The sequence below is a fragment of the Podarcis pityusensis genome (genome assembly GCF_964106645.2).
Source record: "Podarcis pityusensis genome assembly, chromosome: 1".
NCBI classification, from domain to species: Eukaryota; Metazoa; Chordata; class Lepidosauria; order Squamata; family Lacertidae; genus Podarcis; species Podarcis pityusensis.
In genome coordinates this window covers 92,742,463-92,759,468 of record NC_138028.1, presented here as the reverse complement: position 1 = coordinate 92,759,468, position 17,006 = coordinate 92,742,463, and positions in this window count along the sequence as shown.

Genomic DNA, 17,006 nt, shown 5'->3' with positions numbered 1-17,006 from the left:
AGCTCCAAATCCTCACTACTGTTTTTTATTTCTCTGGATAAATATAAACTGCACAAAGTGAGCCTTTCAGTCTCCACACAGGCAGGTGGGTGAGCTCCGAATAGTGACTGTCCATCAGGGAAGATGAATTAGGACCCTATTGTTCACTGGGGTGGAGGGGTGCAATGTACAAAGCAGAGAAGTGACATGGCACCCCTGCCCTGAGACCTTTAAATCAGTCAGATATGACAAAGGTAGGTGGCGTGAAGAAGGGGAGGATTTACCGGTAGCAGAAAATTCTGAAGCTGTGAGACTGCAGAAGTATGGTTTGAAGAATATAAAGTAACTGAGAAAGAGAACTTGTTGAAGGATGATAGAGAGAGACATAAGAAACAGTATAGAATCATAGAATTGTAGAGTTGGAAGGGATCCCGAGGGTCACCTAGTCCAACCCCCTGCAATGCAGGAATCTTTTGCCCAACGTGGGGCTTGAACCCACAACCCTGAGATGAAGAGCCTCCTGCTCTACCAACAGAGCTATGGGGGCATTCAGCCACTGGGTAACTTTGGGCCAGTCATTATCTCCCAGCTGAACCTACCTCACAGGGCTGCTGGGAGGATAAAATGGAGATGGGGAGAGCCAGGTATGCCATCTTGATCGTTTTAGAGGAAACCTGGAATTTGAATGTAATAAATAAATATGGTATTAGGCCACCAATTTGAACAGCTTTGCAGGGAATTAGTCAAATTCATGGAGGATAAGGGTATCAGCAGCTACTAGTCAGAATGCTACCTCCAGGATCAGATGACTTCTGCCACTGAATACCAATTGTTGGGGGAAAGCAGTGGGAGATGGCTCATGCCTTCTTGTTCTGCTTATGGAGTTCCTGTAGGCAACTGTATGACCATTGTGGGTCACAGGATGCTGGACGAGATGAACCTTTAGTCTGTTCCAGCAGGGCTCCTCTTGGGTTCTCAGATCTGGGTTGGAAGTCCTTATCCAAATGACAGACTTTAAACCAGCCTCTAACACTGGACAGTGAAAACCCATGCTTGGGGGGGGGGGGTTCTACTGAGTTCCAAGGGGCTTATTCCCAAGTACAGTGGTGCCCCGCAAGACGAATGCCTTGCAAGACGGAAAACCCGCTAGACGAAAGGGTTTTCCGTTTTTGAGTTGCTTCGCAGGACGAATTTCCCTATGGGCTTGCTTCGCAAGACGAAAATGTCTTGCGAGTCTAGAGATTTTTTTTTCGCTTCCCCCCCCCCTTTATCTAATCTGCTAAGCCTTTAATAGCCTTTAATAGCCTTTTAGCAGCTAATCCCCTAAGCCTTTAAGCCTTTAATAGCTGCTAAACCGCTAATAGCGCTAATCCGTTAAGCCGCTAATAGGGTTGCTTCGCAAGACGAAAAAACCGCTAGACGAAGACTCTCGCGGAACGGATTAATTTCGTCTTGCGAGGCACCACTGTAACTATACATAGGAATTCAGCTTGAAACACTTTCGTCTTATTCCCTTGGAGAGTAGAAGAGGCCTCCAGGAATGTATGTGCCTTTGCAATCTGAGCATTGTCTTTGTAGGTATATTGACTTTTTTCTGTTTATGGGGGTCACAGGAGGTATAGTGGAGGCCTCTTGCACCTAAATGGTGAAAGAACATCTGTGAACAATCTTGGAGAATAAAACCTTAAGAAAAGTATAGTGACATCTGATCCCATTTTTCATATATATATATATATATGCCAATTTTTAATTATATAATCCAGATACAGAATGAATGGCAGTTGGGGAAAAGCGAGTATGCTAGGTATAGGATGGTGGCCAACAGGGTGGGGAGAAGGAGGGTGGATTTTGCAAAGATTTATCATAATCTCCAAGGAACTGGGGGAGGCTGAAACATACAGGAAATTAAAACCATTAATAGTTGGCAAGAACTGCAGGGCAGAAGGTTTACATGTGAGTCAGGGCAACTTTATGAAAGGAGAGCCCTGCTCAGTAATAATAATAAAACTTAGGAAGTGATGTACAGGGATCTAGCGTGGGGAGTAAATGTTGAGTAAAAGGCTTGCTCTGCTGTTAATCAGCATAGTACATTGACGAAATTACTTTGTTTTTATATTTGCTGTGTGGCATCATCATCCTCATCATACTAATAATAATGAGTTACTTCATTCTCTCAAAGCTATGGTGAGAATGAGTTAACTTTTACAAAATACTTCAGACATTATTACAGAAAGGAAATAAAAAACATATAAGGGAATGATGGATGGACACCAAGTCAGGTGACTGAAGCTTTTATAAGAGCTGAACACACTTAACTGATAACAAATGAAACAAATGTAACATTAGTGACTTTGAACCAATGCAGCTACATCCCGCAGGAAATATGGATGACTGGCAAAAATGTTATTGCTTCCACTAATTAATGTGGGTTTCCCGTCCCATGTTCTGTTTCTTGCCCTTTGGTCCTCTCTTCAGTTTTCGTTCTTTAACACTAGTGTGTACAGGATCCAAAGAATAATGGATGAAATAAGATCTTAGGAACCGGATCACACGACTTGTTTCCTGGTGCATATGCATGGTATTTCCCACAGTGTCCAACAGGATGCTCATAATCAGGGCTTTGAGATGTTGCTGAATGACAATTCCCATCACCCTTGACCGTTGGGGTTGGAGAGTGATGGAGTCCAACAGAAATTAAGAGACCACACCACGGCATCCTGGCCCTTCCCATCCAACAAATAACTTTTACACACAACTCAGTTTATGCCAAAAGCTTTAATATGTAGATCAGATTAGTTTAAAAGGCAGGTTATAGGTTACAGAACTAAGCAGAGTCACAAGAGGCTAAATGCATGGGATGTTGGTCCAACAAGTGACATGCTTCCTGCACCTTCCTTTTGAAGAGTGGGGAGACACAGCTTTACTGCTGGAGCCTGAAATTCAGCAAGTAAACAAGCGGTCTTTCAAGGGAGATGTAGTTCTGTGAAGTTTGCTTGTGCCAGCACTGGCAGGAGGAGGTGCCAAAGGCGGCTGTTCAACAGAAGGCAGTAGACCAGGAGGGACAGGAGTGTAACAATCTTCTGGTAGCCCACTTGAGCCTTCAGCAATATCTAATTCTCCACACACCCACACCTGGCCACTGGGTCTCTCCCTGGGATCAGATACCTCTTGAGGCTCAGGTAACCTGCGACCCACTGAGTCCCTACCCAGGATCTTCCAACACAATCTCTTCAAGCTTCTCCTACTCCTCTGGCTCTGACCAACCTCTCCGTGATGCTTTTGTAGGACTCAAGACACATGGGTTCATAATCCCTGGTTTTAAGGCAACAGCCTTCTCTGCCGTTGCTTCCTATTTCTATTCATCATGTGCAGCCTAACCTTCATCATATGGTCCCAGGGTGGAAACGCATCCAATAAATATAATAAAATAAATAACAAACACTATACAACTGCACAAGAATGCCCTAGCAACTAGGATTAGGAGCACACTGCCTCTGTCCATGGTTTGGAACATAGTGCCATGACTAACAGCCAATAAAACAGTTCCTTCCATTAATTTGTCTAATCCTGTTTAATGTCATCTAACATATTAGCCATCACATCTTATTGCAAGGAATTATATAGATTAATTAGGCACTGTGTGCAAAAAAAAAAAAGTGTTTTATTTTCTCCGTGCTGAATTTGCTGCTGTTCAGTTTCATAGCACAGTCCATGATATAGCAGCAGCCTTGGCTGAAGATAAGCAGGTCAGTGCCTGGATGGGAGACCAGCAGGGAACCCTTGAACTTCAAGATATAAAAAGACAAGTGAATAATGCAGTGAATAATGAGTTTATCTGAAGCCTAACTCAGGACTGACTCAGTTTGGTACCCCATCCCCACAATGCATGTTTGCGTACATACACATACATACATACAAAAAACCAACACTTACGCACACCTCAACACATTTATTCATAAAGGGCATAAAAAGTAGACAATATATCATTTGAATACAAAGGAATCCTAATAAGTATTATGACTGTATGACCAAAGGAGAAATGAACATCCATTCCAGTAAAAGCAAATTGTCAAAAGTAGAACTTCCATGTGCAGCAATTGTCTATCTGAGGTCAGGTTTTGAATTGGATTTATTTGGTCACAAGATCATTAAAAGACTGCATTTCCATAAGATCAGCTAGAACTGTTTTATCCAGAGACCAGCATCCCTGAAACCCAAGGATATGGCGCTGCCATCCTCAGACTTGGAGGACTCCAAGACCCAGTGAATTCAGAGGCTTTGACACCATAGGAAGCTACTTGAGTGGGCTGGGCCTCTTTAATTAAAAAGGCATCTTCTAGAGCAAGTGGGGCTAACAGTTGAGATTTAGCTGCTTTTACTACACAAGACTCAAGTCTCCAGAGCTCTAAAGCAGGCTTCCTCAACCTCGGCCCTCCAGATGTTTTTGGCCTGCAACTCCCATGATCCCTAGCTAGCAGGACCAGTGGTCAGGGATGATGGGAATTGTAGTCTCAAAACATCTGGAGGGCCGAGGTTGAAGAAGCCTGCTCTAAAGCAACATCAGAGCCCTAGAACTCTATACTCAGTGAGTCTTACCTCCAGCTTGACCACTAGTTTGCCTCTTTTCAGACCAGACAAGGCACTGCCTCAGCAGGTGATTTTGTGTGTTATTAAAGGGCACCAAGTCAGCAGGTTTCTTTAAAGCCTATTTGTTGTTTTTGCATTTTTGTTATAAGCAAGGTGTGGGAAAGAAATGTTTATGGGATTTTTTTTTTGCCTCAGGTGCTGAAAAAAACTTGGCCAGCCTTGGGTGTTTTGGAAAGTATGGGATATCATGTGCTGTTTCACCTCAGTCAGCAAAATATATTGGGCAGCTCTCAGTGAGAGGGGATCAATTGTGCCTTTTTAGCATTAAAAAACCAACAAAAAGGATTTGGATGTGGTAGTCTGAGAAAGTCTGCTGGGGTTTGGCATTGGAGCAATATACTGTTATATCAGAGGATTAAGGGAATGTGTCTAGCTGATCAAAGATCTAAACCTGATGAGTTGCTTTTAAGACAAGACAGTATTTCAACAGTGAGTGTGTTTTACAGGCTCTTAAGAGCCAGGTCTCAGCTGAATTTAGCTCCAGGGCCTGTTTTATATGTTAGATTGCAACCATTGGTAATTTTAAGCAATCCTAATAATGGATGGCTTCTGGCATATGCAGAGTGCCTTTCACCACTGAATAAACTGAAATCTATGTATTAGGCAACAGAGGAAAGGTTTCTGGGTCACCAGGTCACTCAGGGTGTTACTTGCAAGAACCAGTATGAAGTGGCTGCCACAGACTGCTGTTCTTGAAGCAGGGAAGTCAGCTCCCGCTTTTGGGGGGGCTGCTTTGCGGGCGGGAATTTGGGTCCTTTCAGCGACTTGGCAGTGGGTGGAGGAATGCAGCCCACGTCAGGAGGCGGCCCAGCCGTGTCACGCCCCCCGGCCAGCCAATCAGGTTTGCCTGGAGGCGTGGCTATGACTGTTTAAATTGTGGTGTGGCCAGGGAAGCAGCCTCCTTTTGCCTCCATTCTTTGGATCTCCCAGCCCACCCACCCTCCTTTATTGCGTGGATTGACTTTGGCCGTGCTGTGTCGGTTGCCTGGTCGTTGGAGCCGGGTAGGAATTTTTCCACTTGGCAAAATTGGCACTAGCCATTTGGTTTTCACCTACCTAGTAGCAATCGTCACAACTTTGTAAGGTTAGGCATTGGGTAAGCCTCATTATGGGAAGGGAGGTTGTTGCCTCCACCTGCCCCTCCTCGTTAAGGGTATCCCATTAAAGGGATCCTGGGTTTGGTTCCTGTCCAAGGCCTGGGCCTGGGCTAGGGTGACCCCATCGATGACTCTGGGGGTGCTCTTAATTGATGTATATCATAGGGCTCCTCCTTCCAGTGGTTGACCCTTATGAGACTTCCTGCAGACAGGCGGGAATCAGAATATAGTCTTGCTTCACCCAATTGCCTTAGCCAAACTGCTCACATCTGTAACCAATAAAGTTGTGGCCTTATTTATCCCATTAACCCGATATACTTGTGTTTGTGTATTTATTTCGGAGGGGGCTGCGGGGCCCGGGGCCTCGCTACACAAATGTATTCAGTTGTGAAACTCACTGGAATACTGTGGCCATTGCTATCACTCAGTCTAACCTATCTCACAGTGTTGATGTGAAAGAAAACTTGATCGTCTGAGATAATTGAAAGAAAGGATAGTGAAAGAAAGAATTGACTTAAGCCTCAGAATCTTTCATTTTAGACATCAAAGACTGTCCTTGGCCATGGGCAAAGTCAGGGGGGACTGCCCCCCTAAATAATAAAAATCAACAAAAATCAATGCAAATCTGAGGTTCTGTCCCCCAATAAAAGCCTGACCCCCCAAAAAATCCTGGTTATGCCCATGTCCTGGGCCAATGTGTTATGTGGAAGTAAATTTCAGGGAATTATTTATTTGTGTATATTTACTGCGCACCACAGTTTCGAAATAAAGCATCTATGAGACTTGTGGGAGTCATAAAGCCACGGCAAAGGCTTGTAATATTGCAGGGTGCCCCCTGACCTCGGCTGACCAGCACTCTGAGCTTTACAATGTATTGGAATGTATTGACCTTAAATGGAGTTGTATTTCCTCTGGGCAGTGATGACCTTATATGGTTTGTGGGTGGGTTAAAGCCATGACCGGATGAGGTAACGTGAGACATTGAAAAACGGCCATGCGGCTGGAAAGAGACAAAGGATAATAAAAAAGCTACGGGAGGAGAGAGAAGTTCGAAAGGAGCTGCTCATATCATCCTGAAAATATTGCTGGCTCTCTGTGTCTTTATTTTATGCTAAACTGCGCCATTTGTAACGGCTGGCTCCGACAGAGACTATCACCTGTTAATCACTCAACTGTTCTGATTTTGGGAGATGCCCTAGTTCAGGGATAATGAATACTTTTTTGATTGTACTGGTACTATGGAAATCTGAGTTTGTGAACTGGCACCAAAACAGTAAAGCATGATCTTTGTTCTGGCTAGAATAGATGTATAGCACCTGAGACTGTTCTGGTGATACAAAGGTCACTGCTGCAAAGGTCATGGGCTACTTTGGAGAAAGTGGTTGAAATGGATTATACAAGTTAAAGAATTAGGCTGCTTAGAGCGAGACCTGAGAAGACAAATTGCAGCTTCACTGCTTATAACGTCTTATAACGTTTAAGAAACACCTCCCAATTTCAGTGAGTTTGGTAACACAGAGATCTTGATTACATTGTGTTCAAAGTGCTTCTTGCTCAAAATTCCTGTAATTCACTCAGAGTGTTCGATTGTTCATTGACATTGCAAGGCAGTGTATTAAGGAACAATGCCCTGCTCTTGAAAGGCAGAACTCCTGAATTGTATTTTTTTAAAAAGAAAAAAAGAGGCCACTGGAAAGCTGCAGGTTGCCCTTTTTTAATAGGGTGTCCAACAGACAGGATAAAGTGCCTTTTTGTCTTTAAACCATGTGCTGTGATGTCTATGCTGAATTGAGAACATGATGCTGTGCTGGGAAGGTTTGCATGTTATTAATCACTGAATGTTACAGCAGGAAACCACTCTGTTCCTGCATGAATTTCACTCTTTGCTGCAATCATTTTTCTTTATCTGTGGCTCAGATCACAGGATACTGCATGCAAGGAGGAAGCTGGGACACTTTGTTAAGATTATGTATAGTATATGGCATTCTACCTCATTTTTAGGTAATGTAATAGGTTCTAGTGTCATGCAGGTGTTTTGTTGAGTTACCCTGACAGAATAATAATCAAACCCCTTATTTCCCCCCCTACCATTCCCACAAATGAGACTGAGATTTCTTCATAAAACGATTCCATCATCTTCCCTGTGCAGCTGTAGTTGTTCTCTGCTCATAATTGTGTGTTTGTGTCTGTGTGAGTGAGAGAATGGTGGAGGCATGAAGGAAAAAATACAAGAATGGTTGAACCACACTCACTTTCCCCTGCAGCTTTAAAGGTCAGTTTTCCATATGGCCTTTCCTGTAATTGCCTTCGTACACATCTTGGCTGACAAAAGCTGAGGATGAATGCCAGTGAATGGAGCACTATAGTATTCCTGAATGTTCTCCTCTAGCGTTGACCAAGATATGGTTTGGACAATATCTGGATCTGACTTGGCAAATGCAGATTCCTTATTGGATGACTTCAACATCAAGTGATGAGCTGCCTTTATGAAATTGGCATAACAAATTAAACACCACAGAGGTTTTGTAGAACAATTCTTCCCCACACATATTTAGAAGAAGAAGAAGAAGAAGAAGAAGAAGAAGAAGAAGAAGAAGAGGAGGAGGAGGAGGAGGAGGAGGAGGAGGAGGAGTTTGGATTTGATATCCCGCTTTATCACTACCCTAAGGAGTCTCAAAGCGGCTAACATTCTCTTTTCCCTTCCTCCCCCACAACACACACTCTATGAGGTGAGTGGGGCTGAGAGACTTCAGAGAAGTGTGACTAGCCCAAGATCACCCAGCAGCTGCAAGTGGAGGAGTGGGGAAGTGAACCCGGTTCACCAGATTACGAGTCCACAGCTCTTAACCACTACACTCTTCTGGCTCCCATCAAGGCACCTATCTGCAACTAGGAATAGCACTTCATGCATCTGATGAAGTGGGCTGCAATCCATTAAATCTTATGTCATAATATTTTTTCCCCCACAATCCAAAATAAATTTTATTTAAGATTCGGCAATAACAATAAATCAATAATAACTAATACATCAATTCATTACAGTTGACCATCTTTAACAATAGTTAACAATCTACAAAACATCACTTTGAGTTAGTCAACTTTTCATATTTAGCTTTATCTCTTTCTTAGCAAATGTGCTGGTCCAGGGGGGAGATTACTGTGGGGCGAGGTCCAGGACCTGAGCTGAGGGTCGGCAGACAGTCCTCCATGGGCGAAGTGGGGTCCACAGCGAGAAGCTGGGCAAGGACAGGAACTCTGGGGGAACAGGACTGGATGCTGGCCGAAACAGCTCTTCAACGACGTTGCTCCCGCAACCTGGGACCGGGCTGACCGGCCTTTATCTTCTCTGAGGCCAGGGGCTGTCCCGGCCCCCAGGAGACCCGCCTCTCCTGGCCTTAAGGTGAGCACTCCTCCTGGGAGAAACCAGTTCCCTTCGCCTCTCTGCCCTGAGCCTCTGCAGTTCAGGAGAGGCTGAAGTGTTACTGGACCCAGGGGGAGACTCACCTGTAGGCACTGAGTCCTCAACCACCTCCGGAGCCAGAGTGGATTCACCTGGTGCCTGCTCCTGAGGATCCAGCACAGGTGCAGGTGCTTCAGAATCAAGGCCCTGCCCCAGCTCAGCTGGCCCTGGAGGCGGGGACTCCTGTGCAGGCTGGGATTCCTCTGGTTCAGCCTCTGAATCGGATTCCCAGGCCATCACAGCAAATCAGAAAGGAGACCAAAAGAAGAAAGCGAGAAGAAAGAAAGAAAACCAAAGGAGGAAAAAGGGGAGGGGGGGAAAGGGGGGGGGGAGAAGGAAAAAATATTAATAAAAAAAATTACAGAAAGAATAAACACATTTAACTTCCAATTAGACTCATTGTATTATTATTTCGAGGGTGGCGCTGTGGGTAAAACCTCCGTGCCTAGGGCTTGCCGATCGCATTGTCGGCGGTTCAAAACCCCGCGGCGGGGTGAGCTCCCGTCTTTCGGTCCCAGCTCCTGCCCACCTAGCAGTTCGAAAGCACCCCTAAGTGCAAGTAGATAAATAGGTACCGCTTTATAGCGGGAAGGTAAACGGCATTTCCGTGTGTTGCGCTGGTGCTGGCTCGCCAGAGCAGCTTCGTCACGCTGGCCACGTGACCCGGAAGTGTCTCCGGACAGCGCTGGCCCCCGGCCTCTTAAGTGAGATGGGTGCACAACCCTAGAGTCGGACACGACTGGCCCATATGGGCAGGGGTACCTTTACCTTTACCTTATTATTATTTCTATTGTTCTGTCACACACAGTTCCAAATTACTGTATTACCTTTTTTCTTTTTATCAGATACCAAAAACATTATGTTTCTTATTTTACAAGAATCATTCTAGTTCTGCCAGGAGATGTTTATTATTACAATAGCTTTCTAGATATTCTTTAATATTTTCCATTCTTTCTGTACTTTCTGTTTTGGTTAACCTCTGACTCTCCCTGTCATCATGGCCAACTGCAGATATTCTATCATTTGGACCTGCCACTCATTTATTGTAGGTGTTTTATCACTTTTCCAGTTTCTTGCAATTAAGATCCTGGCTGCTACTGGCATGTACATAAAAAGTGGTCTAACATCTTTTTTTAATTTCTGGTGACACTATACCTAGGAGGAAGGTTTCAGTTTTTTTCTTAAATGAGAACTTAAATAACTTTTTAAATTCATTATAGATGTTATTCCAAAATTCCTTAATGGCTGTGCATTCCCACCAGATGTGCGTATATGACCCTATACTGTCTTTACACCTCCAGCAAGTTGGTGATCGATTTTTATACATCTTCACAAGTTTTGCTGGAGTGTGGTGTCATCTGTATTGCATTTTCATAATATTTTCTCTGAGATTGTAGCATGCCGTAAATTTAATACCCTCCCTCCATAATTTCTCCCATTGATCCATATAGATGTTATACCCTAGGTCTTGCACCCATTTCACTATTGTCCCTTTCACCAATTCTTCTTTCACCTCCCATTCTAAGAGGAGATTATATATTCTTGAAATTTATTTTCCTTTATATTGAATTAATTCTTTTTCAAATCTAGATGTTTCTTTTGCAAGACCTTCTTTTTTATCTAAGCTCAATCTTTCATTTATCTGAAAATATTGTAGCCAGTCTGTCAAATGTCTCCTAATTTCTTCAAATTATTTCAGTTTGAAGTTATCATTAATTTCTTCTATTAGCACTCTGTATGTGGCCCAGTCTCCTTGCATATTTTTCTTTTTAACAGCCAATTGTGACAGCTGAGATATAAGACACAGGGAGATGACACATCACAAGCAGTGTCAGCTGTCAGTAACACTGTTCTTATTATACGTTATCCTCCTTTTCAATAAGAGAATTCTACATCTTTTTTTTTTATCCAGAAGATGTATTTCATAACATCTACCTGCCAGAAGTTATGCTTGTCCTTCAATATTTCCAAGTAAAGTTAGAGCCTAAGGCCTGTAAACCCTGAGCTTTTACTTTTGAGAAAAGTGATCCAGACAAGAGCAGCAACTTACCGTACTTGTTGTCTTGGAAACCAATGCAGTTGCATAAGTTGTGCTAGTTTAGCCTAAAATGACCTCTGCTACTCTTTTGCCACATGAATAGCTTTAAGATGATGGGCAAGAAAATATAAATAAATAAATAAATTAGGCAACTTGTCCCCGGGCATTTTGGGTAAACACTTTCAATTTGTTTGTCTCATAAGAAAAGTGGGTTGCTCTTGTTTTCAAGCACCAGTTCTCTTCCTCTGTGGCAAAATTATAATTAAATCTTATTGCTGTTATGGTTGTCTAAAAACAATTCCCTGCATACTAATGGATGTTTTATAGAATAGTGCCCCTAGGGCTCACATTTTTACACTATATCACCAGCATTTTAATTCTGAGATCCAAACCTATCACAAACCTTTAAGATGATGCCTATTCTGTATGATATCCAGATAGGGACATAGAAAATAGAATTAGCGGCCCACCTGATCACTCAGGAGAGCTTACCCTGAACATATTTTGAGTGAACATCTAAATGCAGCACCTAAAGCTATTTTTGGTAAGCAATGAAGTATTGCTTCATTAACAGGGAAAGATAAGAAAGCCAGACTCCTCCTATTTATGCTAGTCCAGAGGCTTCTTACAGCATGCTGTAGTTGCATTCCCTTTTGTGCCTCAAGAAGGTTGTATGGCCTGAGCACAGGCAGTTCCAGGAAATTCATAGGTCACTGAGGGAAGTTTGTAGTGATTCTATGTGTAGCATGATGACCACACTTGATTCCTTTTGGCTAATCTATCACATCCTTCTGGTGGTGACATTCCTTGTCCGCAGCTGCTTATTTGCCAAACTCTCTGTTTATCTTGTTTCTCGCTTCCATTGGAAGCCATACCAGTATTCACTGTCTTATGAATACACTAGATAGGACAGCTTAGCCGCAGGATCAACAGACTCCCATTTGATATGCAACTTGCTAAAATGTTAACCATGTTGCACAACACTTATTTTTTATTTTTTTTTAAGAGTATGGTGTTTACTCAATGCCTCCATGTTGGGGCATTTACCCCAAAAGACTTATCATATGTCCTGATTGATGTTGCTTTTTGAGTTAAGATGCCTCTCTAAGCAAAGACTTACCTGAAGATCTCTGAGGAAAGGGAACTTTTGTGAAGGTAGCATGGAGTCCATGGCTGAAACGCTGGCAGCCACCAGGAGCAGCAGGTGTGTAAAACAGGTGATGGTCCTGGGGTTGCATGTTGTGAATGGGCATCACCCCCAAAATTTTAACTAACTGGCTGAAAATGACAAGAGTGTACTGCCAGATCCAACCTGCATCCCTGTAGGGTGGACATATGCAGCACAGTGACTGCCAATAGATCCTCAGTGCTGTGATATAAATATATTTCGATTTCAGTGAATGAGTAGATTATTCCAGCACTAAGCAGGTACAAAGTAACCATTCTTCAGCCACTTACAGTAGTTGAATCGGGTAATGAACAATGCTTTCTGAATAAATATTTATGGTTGCTTTGTTAATTTTCATCTTCTAGCACGGCAGAACTGAGGGGGTTTATTGGAATGATTGTACATGACACCTGGAGAGGGGAAGAGCTTAGTTAAAATGGCACCAGTTGTCAATCCCTATAGATTTGTAATTGTCTAAATGTAGAGACCCCCTCTCAAGGAATGTTCTCCTTTCTTTTTCATCCATCAAACCTGTGTGTAATGCTACAGCTGGTTGCAGGAGAAAGCATTTCTCTTCTTATCACTGTGTGGATCCAGTGGCATGAACTACTGCTGGCTAGTGAATTATAGATTTTGGCCTGGTGGGGAGAAGCACTGGCTTTACAAACTACAAGTGATTTGCAGGTTCTCATAAACCTGGGATGATTTCTGTTAATCAAATGGAGCATTTTGCAACATCTTGCCCCCTACCCTCTGTCCCCAGTCTGAGATGAGGTTCAGGGGGGAAGCCCCATCAGTCTTTTATTCCTGCTTGTTGGAGAGTTGATGTGCAAGGATGCAGATTGTTTTTCTTTGGTTCAGAGTCTCCTGTGAAAGATCCTGTAAGGCAGGGGTCAGCAACCTTTTTCAGCCGTGGGCTGGTCCACCATCCCTCAGACCATGTGGTGGGCCGGACTATATTTTGAAGGGGGGGGGAGAACAAATTCCTATGTCCCACAAATAATCCAGAGATGCATTTTAAATAAAAGGACACATTCTACTCATGTAAAAACACACTGATTTCTGGACTGTCCACGGGCCAGATTGAGAAGGCGATTGGGCCACATCTGGCCCCTGGGCCTTAAGTTGGCTACCCCTGCTGTAAGGCCATGATGTGGTTGTCCTCGTGTCGCAGGGAGGTTAATTTATTGCGTCTGTTTCAGATTTTTTTTTCCTGTAGAAGACAAAGCATACAATGATAGCCCATGGGTGTGTGTGTGCCAGCTTTCAGGATGGGTTTCAGAGCCCTGTGTGCTCTTTCCAGGTTCTCCACATTGAGTGGCAGGTCTGGGAACAGGGTTTTCAGCCATTGCACGACAAAACTTGTTTGGTCTATTTTCTCCACTTTTTCAAGAAAGCTGTGAATGTGAATGTTGCAGCATCCATTGAGATTTTTGACGTCAGCTAGTTTGTTTCTCATGTCTGTGTTTTCCTTCTGGCAGTGGTGAATTTGTTTCTCTTGTATCTGAGTCTTCTTCTCCAAGGTGGTAAAGGTGCTGGTAGAGTCTCAAATTTGGAGTTCAGTTATTTGATCTGCTGCTCCAGTGGGGTCATTAAATCCCTCCAGGTTTGGCACAGCGAGTCCATTACGGAGGTTTGGATAGCTTCTGTTATTTTCTATTCAAGTTCCTTCAGGTCTGGTTGTGGTGGTGTGCGATTGCTGTGTGAAGTCGCTGCCGTTTCTTTAATTTCCACCTTCTCCTTGATCATTTCTTCGTTGTCCCTGAACTTGACCGTGTGTGGTTTTGCTTTGGGGTTAGGGGTATAGTGTTGGTCTGTTTCACTTTGCATCGTGGGTTCCCCTTTCATTCCCCCGAGGGGCTGGGTGTTTCGGTGGGGTTCTCAAAACTCTGGGGTCAAGCGACCATGATTGTCATGTTTGAGCTGGAAGTACAATACTTTTTATTTGCTGATATTAGTTTTAACTAGCCTCTCTTCTCTCTGACTTCTGCTTTATCTAAGCACCTCCAAAGATAGCTTTCTCCCTAGAACAGGCTGGCTGATTTAAGAGCCTCTCTCAAACAATAGCAGTAAAAAGTCGGGGGGGGGGGGGAACTACCACCACAAATTCTTTTAAATCCTGCATCCTTGTTGTTGGTGTTTTTTTAAAATTGTCCCTCCTCCTCTTCCTCTTTCTTTCTTTGCTTTGTCTGCCTACCTGCCTCTCCCTTTCCCCTTCTCTCTCTTGCTTCCCCCCCCTTCCTTCCTGAAGTGTGTGTGAAAGTTCAGCAGCCCCATGCTACCTGAGTCCTCTCTGTTTCCGCAAGTGACAGCTGGGGAGTTTGCAGTGCCTGGAGCGAGCTTGTGATTCTATTTTACTTTTAAATAAAACAAAATATTTAGAAGAAGTCTCTTTTAAAAACAGAAGGAATGAACAAAACCGAAGATGGAACTGCTGCTCACCTGTGCAGTGGTTTAAACCATAGCTGTCAACGCTTCCCTTTTTTAAAGGGAAATTACCTTATTCCAAATAGGATTCCTCGCAAGAAAAGGGAAAAGTTGACAGCTATGGTTTAAACTGCGTCAGAAGACCTGTGGGACTTGAGGGCCGGGGAGAGAAGAGTGCCTCAGGGAGAAGCCACATGGGAAACAGGGGCAAGTCAGGCTTCCCTTCTCCTGGGCACTGCCATCTTCTTCTTCAGTGGCTGTTTTTTGAATATGTGGACTGTTGAGCCTCCACTCATGACCAGTGCCCACTTGCTGGTGGAGGAAGAAGTTTGCGCAACATGCGTCAAGCCATTGGCTGAGCCTCACTGCACAGCTGCCCAGTTCCCTGGGGCTTCTAGTCCCAGCAGGCTGCCAGCAAAATCAGTCTTGAAACTGATCCTGCACATAAATATGTGTTGTCACGCAGTTCCTCCAGCTCTCCTGGTTTCCCTTCGGCAGCAGCAGCGACAGTGCAGTGGCAACACAAATGGCCTTGCTGTTGCTCTTCTTATTATTTATTATTTTCTTACTGAGCTCATGGAGGCTGCCATATTGCTGCTGTTAACCCCAAATCTATATGTTCAGCTTCTGACTATTAAATAAAAAAATGTAACTACATTGTATATGAAGTACTGAAAACAGTAACTTCCAAGGAAATGCATCCTATCTGAAACAAGGATTTTTTAAAAGTTGGAATGCAGGTTTAAAGCTTTTTTTGTGGGTGAGGAAACTATCACAACTTTATGACTTTAAGCCTCTATATTACTTGTAGTGTGGCCTGTAGAATGAAAGTAAGGCCTTCAAATATATAATGTTTATATGCCCATTATATGGGGGATCCAACAGATTCATTGTGCTTCTCTGACCGTGCGGAAGGCAGGCCAGTAGCATCCATAACAAAATAGTCTCCCTCCCCCGCCCTGCATTGAAAGGCTGCATAAGAACACATGTACTCCACCTAGTGGTTAAAAAACGAATCTAACATTTATTTGTGCTTGCATGAACTCTGCAGGAATTTGGGCTCTAGCAGACAGACCTGTTTGCAGAGCATTGTCTTGTTTGGGCTGTTGGAAATAAGGATACAGTGTAAAATATAGGACATGTTGTCGAGGAAACCGTGTAATTTAAAAAAGAAAGAAGAGTGGAGAAATTAACAAAAAAAGGAATGGAATGGTTGGAATTCAAAAGAAAAATGAATGCGTCAAAATCTATTCTGAAGTGAAACTAAGGGATGCAAAAGCAGATCCATGTTGACTGTGATATGTGCAATTAGCATTCCTACAACCTGTTCAGCATATGATACAGTCAACAAAGCAATTTCTTCCAAACCACTGGCAACCAAGCACTGAATGTGTTATGGGATTGCCCATTATGTGGTGAAAATACAAGTTGTTAATATTTTTAAATTGCTTCTGCAAAGGAAATGCTTAGGAAGCAAATGGTTCTGCAAATGTCTCTGCAAATTTGTGCATGGGGGGGGGCACAGTAAGGTGCCTTATACTGAGTCAGACTCTTGGTCCATCTAGCTCAACACTGACTGGCAGCAGTGCTTCATGTTTTTAGTCGGAGATCTGCCCCAGCTCTGCCTGGAGATTAAACCTGGGACCTTCTGCTTGCCAAGCAAACTGGTTTAGCAATTTTATTGTGTTGTGCACCAATTCAGGTGCCATTTTCACAGCAGATAATGAAATATATGCAGGGGCAAACTTTGGTAATATGGTGCCCGGAGCAAGGCTCAGTTCCCTGTGCAGAGGAACTGCCTGCACCACCCTAAATCTGGTGGTTTTCCCCCAAATAAGTACAGACCCCTGCAGTTTATCAGATTGAATCAAGTTGTGCGGTTCTTAGAATACTGTTGCATATTTTAATTTGTAAAATTGTGAATTTCCTTTGTCACAGCTCATGTATATTACATGATAAAGGGTTGGTGACTCTAGTTATTAGAACAACAGTGTTTTGCTTTGCCCAGTTAATGAAATTGAGCTAGAATTGACCGAGAAGTCAGTGAAATCCAGTCCAATGCCCAAATGCCAGTCATGTCGGTGACAGAAGACCTCCTCTGGTGTAATTGCTGTGATGGTGATGAGTTGCATGGCTGCAGGTGCCAAAGCAGCTGTGTGGAATATTGTAAGAAATGGCATTATTGAGTGT